Raw genomic sequence first — 24,112 nt, forward strand, 5'->3', positions numbered from 1 at the left:
TGAGTGCGTAAGACATGACAGCAGGAATCCTGATTTGAAAAAGTAAACTGAATAATCCTATTCCACTGGCGATTCAAACAAAGCAAATCCTCATTCCTACCCAGCTAGCTGGCCGGTTTGAATGTTTGATATGGTCGTCAACGGGTCGGTCATCTTTTGGCCTTTAGCAGCCGCCTGCCACCATCACCAATAAAGAACAGACAGGCAAAGGCCAAACTTTCTACACGCATGAAGAATCAAAGCGAAAGAGAATCAGAGTATCATCATCATCATCATTAAAAAAAGGACCCCATCGGTACGCAGGACAAATGGAAGCCAAAAAGCATAGAAGCTTCCTCGCGATACAAAATACTGCCTCCAACCCGTATTACAAGTCATTCCAACTTTTTAAGAAAGTCAAAGCATCTCAATTTGACCAAATTATATTCTTTATTAATTATATTTTTATAGTATAGCTATTTGATGTCATAAATCTTTATAATTTTCTCTATAATTTTAGTTAAACTTGAGATACTTTAAAAAAGTTAGAATGACTCCTAAGTTGAAAGGGAGAGAGGAAGAGTAACTACGTAGTCTGTACTTCGTTTTGTATAATCTTTTATAATCGCTATGCTGCGAGCCTAGGGTACTCTCCGGAGTTTCTAGAACCACGAGGCTTGTCAGACAACCTCGGAATTTCTGTTTGTTAAGAGGATTTCTACTTGCCAGAGAACCTCAGAATTGCAGTTTACACTTTGATTACTGATATTTCAATAATATTTATTTATTTAAATACTATGTCACCACATTTTATTTTAATTAAAGTGCTTCAGAATAATCACTTGGTCATATGTTTGTGAGGGAGATTATTTGATAGAACACGTTACAAAAGATAACTCAAATTGTCAATTATTTGCAAACTAAGGAAGTACCCTGTCTATTTACTAAGGAATAATTGATTTATCATGGTAGATAGTGCAGTTGGATCGTAGTAATCATTTTATATGCATGTTTGAAAGAAGGGTACCGATATTAGTGTCATATGGTTGGATTATACTGTTTTGTTCTAAAAAGTATCCAATTCTAAAATAGCACAAGTCAAATGATTTTAAATTCAACTAATTTATACATATAAGTATCATTAAATTCGTTATGGAATACTATGTTTTTATATTATACTTATTAAGAGTCATACATTTAACAATATTTTCTACAGATTTAAAGGAACATAAAATAATTTGACCTTGACCACACTTAGAATTCACATTAGCAAAGGCTAGTTATTAAGAGAAAATTGCTATTATAGGACGCGAAACAATGGGCTTCGCTATTATAGGACTTCAATCGTCGACTTCGCTAAAACGATATTTGAAACATTGGTACTTTGTTTTACATGATATTTGGTCCTTTTAATCACTTTTCTCATTTCAAATACATGTATTTTGTCATGGGATGACGTATTGCCCTTCAGTCATATTCACGTAAGAGTGGGCAGACATGTGCGTGGGCTGCCTGGCTGCTGCCGCCGTCGCCTGGCCTGGGCAGGCTGGCTGGCTGCTACCGCCGTCGCCTGGCCTGCCTGGCTGGCAGGCTTGCCTCCGCCGCCGCCTGGGCAGGCTGGCTGGCACGCTTGCCCCCGCTGCCGGGGTATGTCACACATTATTAAAATTCACAAAAATATAGTAAAAATTTCCAGAAAATTAGAGTAAAATTCTGTCCCTATCGCTGATTCCTACAAGATCTCGGTTTCATGGCAAGAAAGGGTAAGTAGTGCAGCGATCTTGTAGAAATCTACGATAGAGACATAATTTTACTCTAATTTTCTAGGAATTTTTACTGTATTTTTATGAATTTTAATAATGTGTGACATACCCCGGCGGCGACGGCAAGCGTGCCAGCCAACCTGCCCAGGCGCAGCCCACGCACCTGCCTGCCCACTCTTATGTGAATATGACTGAAGGGCAATACGGTCATCCCATGGCAAAATACATGTATTTGAAATGAGAAAAGTGATTAAAAAGACCAAATGCCATGTAAAACAAAATGCTAACGTTTTAAATATCGTTTTAGCGAAGTCGACGATTGAAGTCCTATAATAATGAAGCCCATTGTTTCGCGTCCTATAATAACAATTTTCTCGGTTAGTAACTAGGACTAAATATTAGTTTGAATTAGTTGGGTAGACTAGCTATTTGTTTAATGATTAGTTGAAGGCTTGAAAACTATAAAATTAATCCGTATATCACCAATCATGGACCACTTTCTAGAAGTCTGGTTTGCAAGAATAAGTGAGTGTTTGGTTCTTTAGTCGCTCCTAAAATTCATGTCACATCGAATATTTAGATACTAATAAAGAACATTAAATATAGATTAATTATAAAACCAATTACATAGATGGAGGCTAATTTACGAGATGATTTTTTAAGCCTAATTAATCTGTCATTAGCATATGGTTACTGTAGCACCACGTTGTCAAATCATGGACTAATTAGGCTTAAAAGATTCGTCTCGCAAATTAGTCGCAAGTTGTGTAATTAGTCTATATTTAATACTCCATGAATGTGTCTAAACATTCGATGTGACAGGAATTTTAGGAGCGGTAGAAACTGGCTTAAATCTTGTAGAAGCCTTTTTAGATCGATGATGCATGCAGCTATGAGATTTGAACTACACATCCTTCCCAAACAAAGTTATTAAATACATAGGACCTGTTAGGATTTGTTAGGGATTGTAGGAATCTCGGTTCTGGCTAGTGGCTAGGGATTATAGATCATGGGTTATGGATAAGAAAAACATGTAGGTTTAGATCCCTTGAATATAGTTTAAGATTACAAGGCTCTATGAGATCTCTTATATTACGTCCTTGATAAATTAGCTTAGGAAGAGTACCTTAATCATTTTAGCATATAGAAAAGAATACATGTTGCCTGCTTTGTTATAGTATTATTACTTCCGCACACCAATCTGCTGGATACTTCAGTATGTGTTTTGGTTCAGGGGATCACAAGATGTAGGATGGACTGGCCTCTTTTTTTCTTGAGGCGAGTGGGATGGATCTGGAGACTTTTCCCTGTGTGCCCTTATAAAAGATCGTAATCCCCTGTGTGCCCCTGAAAAAATTCAGCGGTCTTCAGCGCCACTACTCCAACTTTTTCGTGTCATCCATGCCACTTCCGTCAGTTTGGGCTCTAACGCCGTTAAACTACAGGTGTGAAAAGACGAAAATGCCCTTAAGTTCAAATATGTTATTAATTTTTTTTGAGCATCTTAACGACTTCAAATGAAAAAACTCAAAACTAGAAAGTTGTAGATCTCGTCGAGATCTATAATTTTCATATAATTTTTTTTTCATTTAATTTCGCAAAAAAAATATGATTTGATATGATTAATATATCTTAGAAAAATCATATTATTTTTTTTGCGAAATTAAATGAAAAAAAAATTATATGAAAATTATAGATCTCGACGAGATCTACAACTTTCTAGTTTTGAGTTTTTTCATTTGAAGTCGTTAAGATGCTCAAAAAAAATTAATAACATATTTGAACTTAAGGGCATTTTCGTCTTTTCACACCTGTAGTTTAACGGCGTTAGAGCCCAAACTGACGGAAGTGGCATGGATGACACGAAAAAGTTGGAGTAGTGGCGCTGAAGACCGCTGAATTTTTTCAGGGGCACACAGGGGATTACGATCTTTTATAAGGGCACACAGGGAAAAGTCTCATGGATCTGCTCCCCAGGGAAATAGAGAGAGTTAATTTTGCCAGGCACATGCTCTGGCACACGCGTCCGTTGGATGAAATGTCTCGAGATGCGTGTTACTTTACCGCAGCTCCAACACAAACTTGGAATACCTGTGAGATACGTATGTACTGTGGGGTCCCTACACGTCAGAGGGCACAGCGATATGAGGCTTCAGCGTGCTACTTTGCCTCTCTCCATTTGATTTTTTTATTATTTTCTTTTTGTCTCCTCCTCTGCCTTCGTTCCCCCAACGGGGCGAGAGGTCTCCGACGCCGCCGCGCCGGTTTCGACTCCCCTCCATCTCGTCGGCACGCCGTAGTAGCACCTCCACCTCGCAGCCAAGCCGCATTCATCCCTCTAGCTCACTGCGCCGCAGCATCAGCACACGGCGGCATGCCGACGGTGACCTAGACTAGTCGCTCCGCCGCACAGACGACGACTGAGAGGCAAGCGCGATGGAGCGAAGGCGCCGCACAGCTTCTCCGAACGCACCGGCGCCTGGCCTGAGTCTCCTGTGTTTTTAATCTCCGCCCGAATCCTGTTCCCTACCGCTCTCGCCGAGATCCGCCACAGGTACAAGTTTGTTCAAATTAGATTTCTATTTGGCCTGAATCTCGTAGTTTTTAATCTCCTGGCCTGAATCCTTTTCCCTCTATCTCATCGGCGCACAGTCGCTCCGGCCGCACTGGCGCCTGACCTGAATCTCCTGGTTTGTAATTCTTTTTTTTTTTGCTGTATACCACTAGTATTTTTGAATTTTCTACATGTCAATGTTAGATCCGGTTCGAGGAAACACAAAAATCTATGTGCTAGTCTTTGGTTCAAGTTCTGATCTGTGCATTAATACTTGGAACTCCTATTGTGCTAGGTTTTGGTTCAATGGAGCCCTGAGGACCGGACATTTTCCATGGATTGCAGTAGGTAATTTTTTTCTCATTTATTCACTGTTGAATGCCGTTAGTGTTATAGATTATGTGATTAACTAATTTGTATGCTTAAATAAACTCTTGCAAAAAAATATGAAGAGACACTACCTGCTAATGAATATGTTACTGGTCCTGAAAAGCTACCAATGCAGCACTTTGAGCAACAAATAGCAAGTGGTTACTCTTCAAGCGAGGACGACCAGCATAAAAGGTTAGTTTTCTGCTTTCTACGATCCATTAATGCAGTTAATGTTTCCTAAACTTGAGCATTTTTTAACTGCGATCCACCGATACTGAAATATAAAACTTTTGCATATTTGGGCAGTTGAGGTGGCAAACAATGTGTTATGTCATTGTCAGTGCCTCAGTGGCATTGTTGCCCTTGTTATTGTCAGTGCTAGGTAGTCTAAACCCGGTAAGCGGCGTGTTCGCTGGTTGGTTTATGGGCTGGTTTGGGCTGGTTGGTGCTGATTTGTTGAGAGAGGAAAACACTGTTGGCTGGTTGAATAAGCTTGGCTGAAATCAACAAGCGAACAGGGTGAAGATCGACACTTACCGAGGTTCTTCTGAGTGAGTAAGTGACTACATGTACCCAGAATTGTATACCACAACATTCCAGTTATAGTGGTAAATTTGCTCTTCTTGAGTGAGGAAGTTATTACACATGTACCCAGAATTGTATTCCACTCCATTCCACTTCTAGTAGTAAATTTGGGAGGATGAAGCTGACAAAAAAGGACAACACTCCCAATATAATATGATTTTATAAATGGAACATGTCTCGAATGCTTGGGCATTGATGTATATGTATTTAGGGCCTCTTTAGACAGAGACTTTGTCTAAGATTAAATTCATATAACGCTGCTCCATAAGCAACCAGAGTAAAGTTCAAGTAAGCAAAAATCAGTCTACAACGATGTGTAATGCTTTGATCAATCAAGACAAATGCAAAAGGTTGACCATATGGTGATATCCTTGTTGTCAGTAACTGGGAAGTTTAATGTACATCATGATGTTGACGATGGAGTTTGCAAGCGATGGATTCACTATAGAATGCAAATCACTGATACAACATTAAAGCTAATTAGCAGCAACTATGGACAATGTCGATTCCTTGGCAGCAACTATGAACAATGTCAATTCCATAGTAGTGAAGTAGACTTCATTGGAGTTCATCTTTATGTAGTGCTTAGTAGAGAGCGTGCATGATAACATGTTAGAAGTAAAATGTAAAAGAACAAATGAATGGAAGAACGGTCGTTTTCATTAATCTCATAAAGGTATTTATATACACGTGAAAGTGTGTGTTTTAACATGTGTCTCTTCATGAATGAAAGTGTGTTTTAACATGTGTCTCTTCATGAATGAATTGACACCCTTTGACTATAGTAACAGCCAAAGGACATGTCGTGTCTCTTCATGAATGAATTGACACCCTTTCACTATAGTAACAGCAAAAGGACATGTCCCTTTGGTGACATGTTTGACTGCCTAATCCCAATCTTATCTCTTCAATGGATTATATCAATTCTTGAAAAGGCGTCTGTTGGTGAAGGTGTCATTTCACAACAATGAGGAAGATTCATCTTGCAACAAAAGTGCTACACGATCTTGTCTGCCTACAGAGGACAAGCAACATTTAACACTAGTAAGCTTGGGGCGATTTTTTTGTGCTTGCAAAGATAACAGCCATGCTGTAATAACTTTTGAAAAAATAAGTCCTGTGTCTGAAGATGGAGATGTACCATATGCCGCATACTCCCTCCATCCCAAAATAAGTGATGTTTTTTACTTTTGAGTATCTTGTTTGACCGCTTGTCCTATTCAAAAATTTTATGTAAATTATAAAATAAATAAATCATTATTGAAGTATCTCTAATGATAAAATAAGTCATAACAAAATAGATAATATTTATACAAAAAAATTGAATAAAACGAACGGTCAAATAAGATGTCTAAAAGTCAAAAACATAACTTATTTTTGGACAGGGGGAGTATACTTTTGAAAGGCAACATACAACCCGCTGACTACATGTCAACACATTGTAGACGTAACATAAGGTCGATAGGGTACATGATTAGTACCAAAATAAGTGTAAACTGTAACTGTAAAAGAGCCATCCATGTAAACCTTCATTACTATAGCCAAAAGGCACAGCACACTCTGAGTTTTTTAGTATTTTATTAGAGCCAAGACATGCCTTCGAAGCATAACACTACAATGTACAACTAGCCTGCAAAACTTCCCAACCATTCATGTTAAACTTCCAAATGGATTCTTCTCGACCTCCTCACTCGATTTTTTTTCTCACAATACAAGTTGGGCATCTATTCCGCCATCTTGTAGACTCTGACTGCTTTAACACAATTCTGGTTTCTGCATTGACACAAAAAGACAGAGATGCTGAGTCCGCAAGACTAATGCTTCCATTACAGAACTGTTAGATATTCCTGTTTATAATCAGATGGTTATAAGCAAACTAGATGGATGAACTAAAGCAAGCACAGATCAAAAGCAGGTTCTCTTACACTGATTATTGATTGCACTACACATGAAAATCAGGTGAAAGTCAATAGCTGTGAGGATTCAGTGCACTGATTCCACTACACCGGGCAAGCAGTGTCAATGGAAGATCAATAAGTCCTAAGATCTAAAAAACATTGGTGAAAGGACTCCCAAGGTAATGGCCACATGGGAATAGAACGACAGGACAAGCATCATATTTGGTACATCCATCGAACAAGTACATCCAATGAACAAGTACATAATTTAGAAAGCTGGTAGTTGATGTTCATGGTGTAGTCAAAGAATCGTCGAGAAGAGGTACATCCATTGAACAAGTACATAAATACAAGTAATAGGCCAATAGTCGAGAAGAGGTACATTACTAAAACATGATAACAATTGTACCACCACCTGAATCTATTCTTATTTGGTACAAAAGATTTTTTTATTGAAAGAACATAAATACTCAGCAACACGGTGCTAGGCATTTATCAAAATAACAATACCAAGTATCAACTAAATTAAGAAAAACGTATATGAGCATTTTTGAGAGAATACATTAGCTTTAATAACTTGAGAAATTAAATTCATATAACCAGGAAAAACAAAACGGGTAAGGGTAATATGGTAAACATAATTATAATCGAGGAAGTAAAATAGGTGCTGCTTTTGTACCAATTGCTTCCATGACCTTCAACAACACTGTTCTTGGAGGGATCTCTATTACCTGCTCATTCGCCTGTATCAAGGAAGTGTATATTTGACCCGTAAGCTTCTAGAAGAGATATCACATCAATTTAAATCACAACTAAAATAGACAAATTGATACATCAAGTTGAACACACACCTTGAAATGTAAACTTTCAGAAGCAATACACGTGAAAATAGGTGGTCCTTTTGCACCATTAGCTTCCATGAGCTTCAATAGCACTGTCCTAGGAGGGATTTCTATTACCTGCCAATTGGTCCAAACCAGCGATGTAGGCATCAAAACTAGTAAGCTTCCAGAATGGATGGCACCAACTTATATCATAATGTAGCATGGACAAAACAAAAAGAAAACCATAAGAAAATGCATATACGAATATAATTGATCAGGAACAAAAACCTTGATGTCATTTTAACATTGTTCATGTATAAACAACCCAAACTTCCAAAGATAAAATGAAATATTTAAAATTAGGATAAAAACTGAGATATCATTACATGTCACTGCTAAGCTGATGGATTACCAAAAAAGTCCTTGCCAAACATCTTCTGACAAATTTTAGATATGTTAGAATAGAGTAATCCACCTGCTAGGGATGCCTTAATGATCTTTCACATAATTTTAGATAAGTGAGAACAGAGTATATATATTTATTGTGTACAATATCCTCCAGATCTAGAAAGATGAGAAAACCAAAGCTTACTAATAGTTCTAAAACCAATGAGCTGAAAAGGGAAAAGGTTATAGATGCGTATAACACTTTGATGTCACACAAGAAACCTCTGAATAATAGAATATTGATATTATACGCAAAAGTCCACAACTGATTCAATGTACATCCGCTACATGGTACCAAGTCCACTCTTGTATGGTCGTACCTGAGCAAGCATACCTTGGGAACATGAAACGCCGAGATGCTCTTCTTGTCCATCCTTACTGACAAGCTCCATTGCGTCTGACACCTAGGCGTCGTTTGCTCTTTGGATTTCAACACCATAAATCTTCTGAAGATGCTTCAACAATGGTAGAAAGGGTATAAAAAAGGGCTGCCTAAATGAAAAGGCATACAACTCATAGTCAAGAAATCAAGAATACATAGAAAATAGGAACATGCGAAGACAAGAAAAACAGAATAAAGAACTCATTCTCGTAGTCAATAACATGAGGACTAGCACACACTACAGGAATGCGCCTCAAAATATTTCCGAGTTTCTTTTATTCACAAAGGCCAAGGAGTTGTACCAAATATTTCAGAGATTCTCTAGGCCAGGAGTATGCTTGAAATTTAGTAAGGTGTATGCTTGGAGATAGTTGACATTTCTCTAGGCCAGGAGAGAGACCTTTATACAAGTAGGGAAAACTGGTTCAATATTTTTAGTTTGATATGTTGTAAAATATATCTTTAGCTATTGTTATCTGTGTGGGTTTCAATCGTTAGTTATTGATATTTGATTGTTTCATTAAAAAGAAGAGTAGGGTGCAAAGATTAATAATTTCATTATTTTTTTCCAATCAACCTAGGCACAGGAAAATAAAAATCAAACACAAAAATGGATACGCTGTTAGACTCACCAAGGCAAAAACAAAAGCAGCAAAACCATGCATTGGTATGCCTCGTTAGCAGCGGCACATCTAAATATCTAATACAATAACTGTGTTGCTGGTGTCAACTAAATGTAAAAAACAGAGCTGACAGACATCAGCACAACACTCTATCTGTAGACAGATAAGTAGAAATCGAGGAAACACCAAATCGAAAATTTCTCAGCAACTGTGTTGCTGGTGTAAAGTAAATGTCGAAAATAGGACTGACAGACATCAGCACAGCACTATCTGTAGCCAGAGAAGTAGAAATCTTGGAAATCCCGAAATCAGAAATTCCTCAGCATTATCCGTTGTAGATGGTCGGTTGACCTGAGGGGCTTGCAGCCGTACTATCTACCCATCATTTATACCAGTAGGGTGAACTATATATTAAAGGCAAGAATGTGAATGATAGATGGTCTGCACATCCAAATGGCAAAATCACAAATAGCTATTTTACTCATGTAAAGCAAAGAAATTGCGCAACACAAAAGTATAGCAGTTCCAAGTAATATGTCAACATGATTCCACAACAACTTAACATGTATGAGCATTCCAATGCTTGCAAGGAAGAGTGCTGCAAATAAATTGCAAATGGCTTCCACCTTAAAATAAAATAGAAAAGTTCAATTACCCAAGCTAGCAGCAAGCAAAAATCGACAGAGGCCAATTGGTAGAGTTTATTTGTGTGCATATATTAAAAGAACATTAGTAAGTGAGGGAGAAAAAGGGCAGGTACATCTAAAAATGTTCAGCAGGACATCATGTGGAGAAAATATAGTTTAGAGAAAAGGTATCCCCCATAATGAAATTAAATGAAAACTAGTCTAGTCTCAGTTTTTCGCTATGCATACCCAAGACGTGCTTGCCAAACAGTAAAGAGCATATATGACAAGGGAGCACAAGCTATCAGATGGGATCAGAGTCTGTGGGTTGTTAGCTAGGAAGGGAGCATAAGCTAGAATATGTTAAAATAAAAAGAAAATGACAGCAAGAAAATAAGGGCTGAAATAGTTGACATTTTGAATGATATAAAACTATATCTCCAGGAGTATGCTTGAAATTTAGTAAGGTGTTATATGCACATGAGGACTAGCACATCATCACATCAGGTTCTCGTAGTAAATAATGTTTACATCAATTAATTTATCTTTTAGATGATTAAGGAATCCTATGTGACTAGATTGACATTATATTTGAAAGGATATAACCATGAAAAGGAAAAGGTTGTCGAAATAAAAAAGGCATGCAATTCATACAGTTATACAACGAAAATAGGAAGATGTGAAGACAAGACTAACATGCAGATTGCGCAGGTCTAGAGGCATCATTTATGTGCGAGCACAACAGCAGCCTCAAAGCTGAATCCATTCTGTAGAGAACAAACTTTGTTTGTGACAGTTCTTGACTCTGCCCAGATTGTTGCTCCTATCATCACAATCAAATAAATCAAATCAGTTAAGAAATGCAAAAACATATAAGGCGTATTATGGAAGAAATAGGTTTTCAAAATTAAAGCAAGTGATAATCCATGAATCAAAAGGAGGAAACAAGGAAAGAGAAGCAGGAATCTAGCAGGAAACCTATTCTTTCCCCCTACCCTCCTTGGAGTCGTGGATCATGGTTTGCTTGTTGTTGGACCTGTACAAGCTAGTAGTTATCAAAGAAATTCAAGAAAGAGAAGGAATGAAGAAATGAACAGATTTGATAATACATTTGCATAACATTATCTAATAAACTATACAAGGAGTTCAATTGATAATATTCAAGATGGAAATAAATTAATTTAGATGAAGAATTACAAGTGTACTTGCTAAATAAAATACCAGTTCCAGCTCACACAATATAAACTAAAGATACATAGTCTATGCTAAAAAATAGAATATTCCTAGATGACAAAGTTATATCTTATAATAGCATAACTGTAACCGTTTAATAGACACAATAAATGTTTAAAAGACCTATACAAAATTATTGTGCTTTCAAAGCCAAATAATTAGATTACCTGCACTATCATTAAAAGTGAAAGCTTCTATAACACTAAAAAATTGTAAACTAGACTAAATGCTAACTTTGATTAAAAGTGAAAGCTTCTATAACACTGAAAAATGGAAAGAAGTGTTTAAAATTAAAAGCTTCTATAGCACTGAAAAATGGCAAGCTAGATCAGAAGCTGCGGATGTCAGATAGGACGACAAGATAGAGAGAACCCTCACCCACGATATGGGCCTAGGCGTCGGTGGTCGCCGCTTGTGTGGCGGCAGTCTCCCTCTCTGAGGCGGCGAGCTCCACCCCGACAACGTCGAGGCAGTGCTCCAGCCAACCCACCTCACATGTGGCATCGGAGTAGCGCTGGCGGGCCTCGTCCGCCGCGCGGACGAGCTCACGGAACTCCCGCTGGTCATCCAAGGAAGACGATGAGGAGGAGGACGAACTCGACCCCGCTGTCAGCGGGGTCACAACACGGGGGGCGCTGGCGGCCCCTCCGGATAAGGCATGGGAAACGGCACTGGAAACATCACCAATCAGCGCAGGTCAATTGTAATCTCAAAAACATTGCTCAAAATCTTACCCTTGCCCGCGCAGGTAGGCTCGGAGACGTGGCGGTGGCCCTCCGGCCTTCGGTGACTCCTCTCGAGGACGCTTGCCGAGGAGAAGAGGCTGCAAGCGCGCAAGAACGAGAACGAGGAAGTGGCGGAGCAGGCAACCTGAAGTGAATGCCTCTCTCGCCGTACCACTCTAGCGTATTTATAACCACGACGGACACCTAGGCAGGTAAAGCGATCAGAGGGATGGCAGAGCGACGGTTGCCCATGCACCGGCATGAACCAAGTAAGCCTTACACATTCTCATCTTTTCCATACCATTTTGATTTATGCGCCCACGTTTCCGCGGCGCACGACTGCTCGCGGGTGGGCGCCATTAAGCCACGATGTGACTGGTGAGGCCAACCGCCGGCCGAATCTATGCGCAGAACAACCCACCGCTGCAATGTCGGAGCGCAAAATGGCTGCGACGGAGGATACGACCACCGAGGCCCAGGCACGGCTCACTAGTAAGTCATATTGGGCGTGTGGACGGCGGCGAGCCGGAGGGCTGGAGAGGTGGAGCGGAGTGATCAACGTACGTTGATTGAGGAGGAGGCAGGGGAGGCACCCGAGCGGGGGCTAAATACCCTCTGCAAAGTGGTGTGGGAACTCACAACTAGCCACGTGGTGCAGTCAATTTTTTTCCGTCCAACTTCCAACGCCGTTCCAGGAGAAGCGTGCTCCACTAAGATCGTGTGGGAGACACAACCTATTTAATGAAAATGAAAGTCCCACTGAGACTGGCCTTTAGATAGTTTGAAATGTGCAAGTGAATGTAAACCGCCTCGTTTTCCACTTCCCATCATCTTCACCGCGCTGTCGCTTGTGACCTGCGTGGGTGACCGCACAAGTCACGAATCTTGACGGTTCCTTCCCCGCTCGCGTCTTGAGGTGGGGCTATTTAAGCAAAGGTAAGGCGAGCCTCTTAAGCCCACTCTGATCCCAACCTTCTTCCTCCCTTACCATTTGACAAACAAGAGAAACCTTTCAGTTGCTCCTAGTTTGCCATCGCCATGGCTACCCTAGACCTCCATCGACTATGGTGCCGCTGGGAGAAGGCCTTCATGATCGGCTTCCACCATCACCTAGGCGCGGTTATGTCCACTCATCCTAGGTGTTAGAGGATGTTTCACGAAGGTAGGGAGGAACACCTCCATGGTACGGTCCCGCTACTGATCGCCATCCACGGTTAGAGCATGCGGAATCAAAACCATGGAGAGCTTTCATTGGAGCAAAGGCCCTGGCGCCGGTGGATCTTCTGGAGCTTTCACTAGAGCAAGGGCCCGAGCATCATCTGGATTGGTTTCGTGAGCTAGAGCAGTTCTGGCTAACGAAACCAATCCAGATGTGGGAATAGATATCCTCGTTGCTCTGCTTCTCCTCTTGCTCCCACTGCTCCTAGGGGGATGTTAGAGGAAGTTTTGCGAGGCTATTCCCTATCTCCATTCTCCTATTTAGTCAGGTATGGGTTACCCCATACTTGTAAGGTCTTTGCAAATGGAAGAATGTTGTTGCATCTAGCTCCATCATTGATTGAACGTATTAAGGAGATAGATAGATGCAAATGACCCTTATCCAAAGCAAAGCAAGTTATGAGGATCGTTGGAATGCCGTATTTCAATTCCTAGACCCATAGATTGTATGTAGGGTATAAGATATATTAATGGAAGATTTATTGTTGAATGTTGGACTCAGTTCTAGTTTATTTCATGCTTAGGCCAGTCTCTGTGGGGGTATTAACCCCTATACCCTTACGGCTAAGCCTGGACCAGCCTGGATCGATGGGTTCGGTCCATCCGAAAGACAACGTGCGGCCCAGCCAACCTGGTTGGAGTCCCGCGCAAGGAGTCAAGGCGGATTTGGCGATCAAGCAGGATCCTAGTCGGTTAGAATAGGAATTCTTGTCCGGCCACATATGGCAATTGTAACTGACTAGGATTAATTTCTAGATCTGTAACCCTGCCCCCGGACTATATAAGGCGGGCAGGGGATCCCTCTAAAAAACATCTCTCATTGACATACAGCAATACCAATCAGACGTAGGACGTAGGTATTACGCCTTCTTAGCGGCCGAACCTGGATAAAATCTCGTGTCTGTCTTGCATCACCGTCTTATTTGTGACTTACGCATCTATCTGCCGACAATCTACTACCTTGGGCATACCCCTAGGTAGACTGCCGACCGTATTTCGTCGATAGTGGCACGCCAGGTAGGGGGTGTGCGTATTGCTCTTCAAGCAAACAAGACGGTCATCACCTCTGGCTCCATGGCTACTTCCAACGGCCTCACGTTCACCGTCAGCCAGATCACCTGGACCACCGGCTCCAACGACACCATCGCCATGACCACGGGGGAGGCGTGGATTCATTCTACGCCGACCACTACTTCACTTGCGTCGGCTACGACTCCGACCACTACGGATACGGCTCCGACAACTACGGCTACGGCTCCGATCACGATGGATCTGGCTCTGACCACGGTACATCTGGCTTCGACCACGCCTACGTCACCTTTAGCCACGCCGACGACCCGTCATCCGCTTCCCCGCTACAAAGGGAAGCAGATCGACAACACCGACCTGCTCGACTCCATCGATTGGGTCGGCACCAAACTCGCTGAAACCCTAGCTCTGGTAAGTACGATTCAAAGTCAACCTAATGAGCAGGTAACCGCTCCCCACAACAGATCTATCCGACCAGCTCGGACCAGTCGTCCTACGCGACTTGGAACAGATCTCGTGGTCATATCTACTCCTGAGGGGCGCTCCGCTTGTCACCAGCCGACCTTCGCAACAGGTCTCCGACTCTCCAAGTACGAAGCCTCGACGGAGAACCACCAGGTCCAACCCTACGGCCTACAAAACACTGCTTCCAGCTACGTGTACAACCTACAATGCCGCCCGGACTTGTGTTTTATGCGCCGACCTCGGCAGAAGCCACGCAACTTCGTCAACATGGTCCGGATTGAAGATCATCATGAAGGATCCGTCCACACGATCCAAGAGGGTAACTCCAGCTTCTCGTCTGGCACCGCATCTGATGCCTCCGTCCACACCAAGCTCCAGCATCATGAGGATGAAGGCATCGAGTATGATTTGAATATCCCGGATCACGCCCTGGGATTCCCGCAATTCCCGTCTTTCTCGCCAAGGCGAGGGGGTTTGATCAACATAGTCAGCAATGATGAACCACCGATAGTTGGTGAAATAGAACAAGAAAGGACTACACATGAAGCACGCAACATTGACCGGTTTAATCGCCGGCAAATTGAAGCTAAAGCAGACCAGGAGGCACGGCGCATAAGGGTCCAGCCACATGACCTCAATGACACTTTCGACATGGTGGGAGACAAACAAGTCTTCAAGACTCCAAGTGCTAACGTAGCCGTCGCCATGGCGACAATGCAACGGCTACCGAACACCCCGGAAACCCAAGCAGTTCGCGACGAAATACAAGCCTATCTGACGGCTGCTATGGCCCAGACCACGGAGATTGCAAACCAAGCTCGGGCTCCATCCGTGTCAGTCGAGTCAAGCCACAGCCGCCAGCAAAAAAAGCACTCACCGCCACTCAACCAACATGGCTCGCGCAACAACGATGGCCATGATGGTAGCCAGAATGACAATTGTCGTCGGGACAATGACCGCCGGGACAACCGCGACAATCGCCGCGATAACCACGGTCGTAGAGCTAATCTAGATGGCAATCGGGATCGCCGCGATGGCAATAATGATCTCCGCCATTACCTCGGTGGACGGGATCTATGTGCTCGCATCAACCAGAGAGCCGATGATCGAGCATCCTTTGAAAGCCACCGCCATATGGAGTACGACACTACCCACAGTCTGCCGGGTCTGAAGCAGTTTACTCCACACCTTCGCCAAGTCATATGGCCCAAGAATTTCAAGCTCGAGAAACTTCAAAAATATGACGGCAAGGAAAACCCTGAATTATGGGTCATGCTCTACGAAACTGCGTGCCGATCAGCCATGGCTGACGAGCACGTCATGTCTAACTACTTCCTAGTCGCTGTTGGTCACGCAGGTCACCAATGGCTGGTTAGCTTGCCGGCGAACTATTTTGATTCTTGGCAGGAGCTCAAGCAGGCCTTCATTGACAATTTCATCGCTACTTGTGAACAACCCGGCAACAAGTACGATCTGCAACAGATTTGAGATCGGAAAGATGAACCACTACGCGAGTACGTCCGGCGTTTCTCGAAGATGCGCATCAAGGTCCCATCAATCTCCGACAATGAGGCAATCGAGGCTTTTGTCACTGGTCTCCGCTTCCACGACGCCCTAAGAGACAAGCTCCTCCGGAAGAGACCCGAATCAGTCACATCGCTCTTGGCCACCGCTAAGAAATATGCGGACGCCGACGATGCTAAAAAGATAATTGTTGAAGAAGCAGCAAGGGTTCCACGCTCCGACCACCCTCCATGCCACGACGATTACCGTGGTAGTCGTGGTCGGAACGACAATTTTGACCGCCGCAACCGGCGCAATGACTCCCGTGACCACCGCGACCAACGTAATCAGCGGCGCAACCGCCGTGACAATTACAGGAGCAAGCGTGCTTGGGAAGACGACGGCGAGGTCAATACCGTTAAAAAGGGGGGCGGACGTCGTAACTATGAAGACAACTACGCCAAAGCATTTAAGGGGCCCTGCCAGCTCCATCCTAAGTCGAACCATACCATGGAGAATTGCCGCGTCCTCAAGACTATCTACACGCGTCAACAGGCTCTGGATACGTCTGACAAGCCTAACGACGCAGGGGAACAGCGCAACGAGGATAATGACGACGACGATGCAGACCCTCGTCACAAATACGTCAAGCCAACCGATCGCGTGCACACCATCATCGGCGGCAAGGTGTCCATTGAGACCAAACGAGAACGCAAGCTGCTCGCCCGCGCTTGCTTGAACGTGGCAAACACCGACAACCTTCTCACCGATCCACGGCTCCCACCGTGGTCTCACCGTGAAATCTACTTTAGCAGGAAGGACCAATGGGCCGCCATACCTGAGCTAGGGCATTTTCCCCTAGTCCTCGACCCTTGTATCAACAAGGTTTAGTTTGATAGGGTACTGATCGATGGCGGTAGCTCCATTGATATACTGTTCAAGAATAGTCTGCCCGCCCTGAAAATAGCCCAGGCGGACTTGAAGCCGTATGAAGCACAGTTCTGGGGTGTTCTCCCCGGACAGCGCTCTACACCTCTTGGGCAGATCACGCTACCTGTGCAATTTGGGACTCCGGACCACTTCTGCACCGACTATGTCAACTTCGTGGTCGCTGACTTCGACAGCACCTACCATGCTATTCTTGGTCGACCGTCGCTCACCAAGTTTATGGCCATACCTCATTATAGGTATCTGGTGCTCAAGATGCCTACTGAGAAGGGAGTTCTAACCCTCAGGGGCAACGTATACGTAGCTTATACCTGCGAGGACGATAGCTTCAAAATAGCAAAGGCCCACGACCTCTCTATTCGCATGGCCGAGACCGTGCTCGACGCTAAGGAGACCTCAGCCGACCACCTGAAGATCCCAGACCTCAAGACTCCATGCAAGAACATCAAGTCAAAGGAGCACAAAGTGATCCAGCTGGTCGATGGCGACTCTAGCAAAACGGCCCTTATCGGGGCCAACCTGGATCCCAAATAGGAAGACGCGCTCGTCGGGTTCTTGAGGAGCAACGTGGATGTGTTCGCATGGAAACCTGCCGACATGCCCGGTGTACCTCAGAACTTGATCGAGCACTCCTTAAATGTCAACAGCAAGGCCAAACCATTCAAGCAAAAGCTACGACGTTTCGCTCGCGACAAAAAGGAGGTGATTAGGGTAGAAGTCACATGGCTTTTGGCAGCCAGATTTATTAAAGAAGTGTATCATCCGGAGTGGTTAGCCAACCCGATTCTTGTACGCAAAAAGAATAATGAATGGAGAATGTGCGTTGATTATACTGATATCAACAAACACTGCCCTAAGGACCCCTTCGGCTTACCTCGCATAGACGAGGTCGTAGATTCAACCGCCGGTTGTGAGCTGCTTTCCTTTCTCGATTGCTACTCTGGTTATCACCAGATCGCTCTCAAAAAGGATGATTAGATCAAGACGTCTTTCATCACGCCTTTCGGCGCCTACTGCTACACGACTATGTCGTTCGGGCTCAAGAACGCCGGGGCTACATACCAACGCGCCATTCAGGCCTGCCTCGCAGACGAGATAAAAGATGACCTAGTAGAGGCCTATGTGGATGATGTAGTTGTCAAAACCAAGGAAGCACATACCCTTGTTGACAACCTAAAACGTACCTTTGCGGCCCTCAATACATTCCAATGGAAGTTAAACCCAAAGAAGTGCATCTTTGGTGTTCCTTCTGGCATATTGCTAGGCAACGTCGTCAGTTACGACGGCATACGCCCTAATCCGGAGAAAGTCAAAGCTGTCTTAGACATGAAGCCCCCCAAGAAGGTGAAGGATGTCCAAAAGCTTACCGGATGCATGGCTGCCCTAAGCCGTTTCATATCAAGATTAGGAGAAAAAGGGCTGCCGTTTTTCAAACTGCTCAAAGCATCCAAGAAGTTTGAGTGGTCAGAAGAAGCAGACGCTGCCTTTACGTAGCTAAAACATTACCTTACATCACCTCCAGTCCTCACTGCTCCTAGAGAAGACGAAACCCTCCTACTTTACATTGCAGCAACCAATCGGGTGGTCTCCACTACCATGGTGGTCGAGTGCGACGAGCCGGGCCACGCCTATAAGGTACATCGGCCAATTTATTTCGTCAGTGAGGTACTCAACGAATCTAAGACCAGGTACCCACAGATTCAGAAACTGCTCTACGCCATACTGATAACATCCCGAAAGTTGAGACATTACTTCGACGGATATCGTGTGGTGGTCATGACCGAGTACCCTTTGGGGACATCATTCGCAATAAGGATGCGAACGGGCGCATCGTCAAATGGGCAATGGAGCTATGCCCCTTCTCCTTGGAATTTGCAAGCCGTACTACAATCAAGTCTCAGGCACTCATCGATTTCATCGTCGAGTGGACAGACTTAAGCACGCCTGCCTCTCCGGGATCCGACGAATATTGGACGATGTACTTCGACGGCTCTCTCAACATTGACGGTGCAGGAGCAGGGGTTCTTTTCGTGTCACCATCCAAGGAGCAGCTCCGGTACGTGCTCCGGATTTATTTCCCAGCATCTAATAACACCGCCGAGTATGAAGCATGCCTGCATGGTTTACGCATTGCGGTTGAGCTTGGTGTTAAACGTCTCTATGTCTATGGAGACTCGGCTCTGGTCATCAACCAACTCAACAAGGACTGGGACACGACCAGCGAAAAGATGGACGCATACTGCAAAAAAATAAGAAAGCTGGAAGGCAGGTTCTATGGCATCGAGTACATACACGTGGTCCGGGACAAGAACCAAGCAGCGGACGCGCTATCAAAGTGAGGATCATCCCGAGCCAAAATCCCACATGGCGTATTTGTCCAAGACCTGCTCACGCCTTCCATCGAAGAGGAAGATTCCACGGTTGACAAGGCTCCGGACCAGCAATTGGTGGCTACGGTTTCGGCGCCAAGCACAACCAAGCCGCCTCCGACCACTCATGAGCCAGACTGGAGAGTACCTTTCATCAAGTACTTAATAGATGGCAGCGGTTATACTGATCAGACAGAAAATGAGAGCCTGATGCGTCGTAGTAAGCAGTATCTGCTTGTTGATGGCAAGTTATGGCGCAAAAACGCAAAGGAAGAAATCCTGATGAAGTGTATAATCTAGGAAGAAGGCGAACATCTCCTGGACCAAATCCACTCTGGATCCTGCGGCAACCACGCGGCCTCAATAACACTGGTCGGTAAGGCTTTCCGAGCAGGGTTTTATTGGCCGTCAGCAGTAGCCGACGCAGAGAAGCTAGTCCGCCACTGTGAGGGTTGTCAGTTCTTCGCCAAAAGAATCCACATACTAGCACACGAGATTCAGATGATACCAGCCTCTTGGCCCTTTGTATGCTGGGGACTGGATATGATCGGGCCCTTCAAACCGGCTCCTGAGAAATTTACATGTGTTTTTGTGCTGATTGACAAATTTTCTAAGTGGATAGAATACATGCCTTTGGTACAGGCATCTTCGGAAAAGGCTGTCATGTTCCTCGACCAGGTCATCCACTGTTTTGGCATACCCAACAGCATCATCATCGATCTGGGTACTCAGTTCACCAGGAACGTTTTTTGGGACTTCTGTGATGAAAGGAGCATAGTAGTAAAATACGTCTCGGTGGCGCACCCTAGAGCTAATGGACAAGTCGAGCAAGCAAATGGCATGATCTTGGATGCATTGAAGAAGAGGATGTACAGAGAAAATGACAAAGCTCCCGGAAGATGGCTCAAGGAGTTACCGACCGTGGTTTGGGGCCTCCAAACTCAGCCCAGTCGTAACACCAGCGTCTCACCATACTTTATGATTTACGGCGCTGAGCCAGTCCTCCTACCAGATATAGCTTTCAGACCAGCAAGGGTAGAGAACTTCGACGAGGGCAAGGTCAATGAAGTACGGGAGCTAGAAGTAAACAGCGTAGAAGAGAAAAGGCTCGATTCTTGTGTACGTATGGCCAAATACCTTGCTGTTTTGCGCAGGTACTACAACAAAAATGTTAAAGAGTGGTTCTTCGTGGTCGGGGATTTGGTCCTGAAGTGGAAGATGAACCAGGCTGGTGTCCACAAACTTGCAACCCCATGGGAGGGACCATTCATGATCAAGGAAGTCACACGACCAACGTCTTACAGGTTAGCTCGCCTGGATGGTACGGACGTACCAAACTCGTGGCACATCGACAAGCTTAGACGTTTCTATGCTTAACTACTGAGATATGTACTCCTTTTGTACTTTCAATTTACTTCAATAAAGCAATTATGATTTCTCCGACCACTCTAATGTGTCACTTTAAATTTTATGGTTATTTTAACTTAGCCAGTAAAAACCGACCACCACTCCTTCTACGGTTTTTGGAGCAGGCCCTGTCTCCGGTTCCTCCCAATACGTGCATGGGATCCGCTCTCTACATTATGGGTGATCGGTAGGTCCCCCTTGGTTTAACTTGTCTGCGTCTACGTGTGCACAGGTCACCGAACCTCACACTCCGACCACATGGAAAACTAGGGCCGCACAAACTTTTCGGGATGATGTGTCGAGCACGATGGTACAACTAAACAAAATGTTAATACGTTCTTACTTAGTTACACCAACATAAAGTATCAAGCTTAAATATGCTTTATACAAAGCAAACGAGCTTATAATAATATACAGTTACGTTATTACAAGCATGCCTGAAGAGGCTCAAGTTCACAATAACACAACTATGTCCTCCTTCTACAGCTCTAAGCCTACTACATTGGCTGGTCGGGGCGCATGGCACTTACTGCTCGCCACTTCCGATACCCTACTCGAGTCTCGGGGACTCTTGTGCTAGTTGAGCTGAAGGGGATGGCCCCGCCGGTGCCTGGCTGGTCGAGACCGTAGGCTTCGTTGGTTGGCTTGCAGCCGATGGCATTTCCAGCTGACTCGTCGATGGCGTACCCTGTACAGGTGCTGTCCCACCTCCACATAAGGATGAAAACGGAACGGAAATATCCCGAACCGAACCGCATCGTTTTTTTATATTTAATCCGATCGAATCCGCATTTTCTTGTCCGACTTTACCGTTTTCGCTTTCGCATTTCAGATGTTTCGTATTTCAAATGTAAAAGTAGAAAACGGTTTAGACATTTTTCCGATCGTTTTCTACTTTTCTACTTTTAATTTGAAATATTCCGAATTGAAAATTCGGTTTAAACCGAATTTGGCCAACTGCACAGGTCATACAGCCCAATTACAAGTTGTTCACCACGCAGCTGTGTTCTTTCTACTGGTGGCCAGCTGCCCTCTCTTATAGACGGCGCTCAGCCTCGTCTCTCTTCACCTCATGAGATGGTGCTACATGTCAGGAAACCGGCAGCATCTACACGAAAGCCCACCTGGGCCATAGCCCATCAAGCTCATCGGTTTAACCCCCACCTGCAAAGTCAATCATTTGATAGTTTTTGCATCAGCCGAATAAATCTTTGTTACTCAAAAGAAAAATCTAAATAAATCTTTAAAATAAAATACTACATCTATTCTAAAAAGATTAATAAAATTATTCTGACTCAGTTCGAGTTCATGTTTCTATAATATGCACTTGTTAATTATTATATGCACTTGAACTTGATCATGTATGCACTTAGTCATGCACTTGGTCTACGGGTCGGTATTCCGTATTGAGTTTTCGTATACCGACCGTGTTCGATATAATTCCGCTCGAATTGTTTCATTTTCGAAATTCTCGATATTCCGTAAGTTCGTGTTCGTTTTCGTGTTCGGTTTGTCCGCTTTCGTTTTTGTTTTCGTATTCAAATGTAAAAGTAGAAAACGGTTGAGGAGTTCTCCGTTCGATTCCGTCCGTTTTCATCCTTACCTCCACACAGGTTAATATCACCAATTATCTTTGACGACAAGTCCACCTGGGCCGTCCAAAGCTCCTCTGCCTTGTCTGGGTCTACCTCCTTTGGGTACCCAGCCTCCAGGCACTTGAGATCGATCAGGGGGTAGTGGGCACGCACCATGCTTAGTACATGGGCACCCTTGTACTCACCAGCCTCCTTCACGAACTCCTAGAACCATCCCCATGCTTGTCTACATCTCTCGACCAGTCTGAGCTGGGGCATCCTCGGCTCTTCCTCTGTGAGTGCCGGGTCGATAAGGTCGAGGACGGGCATAATGCCAGTTGCCACTTCTTAGCACCGGTTCTTCCACATGTCCCGCTCCTCGGTGGCCTTGAGCCATCGTGCTTTCCAGTCATCACGCTCTCTGATTATGGCCTCTAAGTGCTTCTTGGCATTGACTTTCAAAACTGAACACAATACAAGACATCAAATGTGAAAACACGACAAGGCAAGGTGGGCAACAGAATGAGAAAGGTGATCTGGAATACTTACTTTTTAGTTCCTCCTTCATTTTGTTGGTGTGGTCTTGGAGTTGAGACTGGCTGCGTGCTAGCTTCATGTTGTCCTCCTTCAGGCGACCACACTCTGCGGTCACACGGCTATTTTCCCCTTGGAGGCGGGCCACTTCAGCTTCTAAACCTGCATTACAGCTGTTACTACCAAGAATACAACAACACAAGTCCTGCGCTTGCTATGATAAGATGAAACTTTACTTGTTTTCTCCAGCTCTTTGTTATTGAGCTGGCCGACCAGGTTTTGGTTCTGTGTTTCTCGATCTGTCCTCTGCTGGTTGGCGGCTTCAAGTTGGCGCCGCAAGCGTTCCACTTCGGCCGCCAGTTCTTTATTGGTCACCGTGATTCCTTCAATCTGGTCGAAGCACCTCTTTTGGTATTTTGTGGTTTTCATCAGGTCCTGCATATAGACAAGCTAAGTCAGATAGTTAGACTACGTAACAGGGTCAAGGATTCAAGCCAAACGTACCTAGACTTTTGTCACCAGACGCTTGGCCGCCTGTTCGACTCTTAGGGTCTCTTCGACCTCTGGGATTTCTTCGTGCATAACCCATTCATCGTTCCGATAGTGCGACACATATACATGTTGTCGCCTATCTTGGGGACGACCTAGGATCTCTTCTACTTCTTCCTCTTCAGCCTCCTGTTCGGGAGGCGGTGCTGGTCTAGAGTCTGCAGACTCCACAACAACCAGGGCTTTTCCACGAGCCGTCGCGTCGGCAAGAATGCTCTGGGCCACTTCTGGCTGCTGCTCCTTGGCTAGATCCGGCTCCCTTGGCGCCATGGTATCCGCCTCAGCAGGGTTCGTGCTTGGAGCACTTGTACTCTGCTCGGCTGTCTTCTCAACCAGCCGCTCAGGGACTAGTGTCTGGTCGTCTGCCTGCTGAGGTCCAGGCGGAGTTCCTACTACAGGCTCCTCCACGGCTGGCTACTAGGCAGTTTGTCCCACCGTTGCTGGCGAAGTTGTGCCGCACCTGGCTAGCTGGTCGGGGTTCTCGGTGGACGCCGACCTAATATAT

General features: G+C 44.4%; 1 long non-coding RNA gene across 3 annotated transcripts; it reads left to right on the forward strand.

Moving 5' to 3' along the window:
* Positions 1-3,737: 3,737 nt before the first annotated feature.
* On the forward strand, positions 3,738-5,303 carry LOC136487742 (uncharacterized). 3 transcript variants are annotated; one of them, XR_010767339.1, is made up of 5 exons: positions 3,738-4,296; positions 4,395-4,432; positions 4,592-4,644; positions 4,749-4,860; positions 4,975-5,303. It is a non-coding gene; the product is annotated as an uncharacterized lncRNA (long non-coding RNA). The 3 variants fall into 3 exon arrangements; XR_010767340.1 differs by having other exon boundaries at positions 4,790-4,860; XR_010767338.1 differs by having other exon boundaries at positions 4,592-4,860.
* Positions 5,304-24,112: the final 18,809 nt, after the last annotated feature.

This window comes from Miscanthus floridulus, chromosome 10, assembly GCF_019320115.1.
Source record: "Miscanthus floridulus cultivar M001 chromosome 10, ASM1932011v1, whole genome shotgun sequence".
Classification (NCBI taxonomy): domain Eukaryota; kingdom Viridiplantae; phylum Streptophyta; class Magnoliopsida; order Poales; family Poaceae; genus Miscanthus; species Miscanthus floridulus.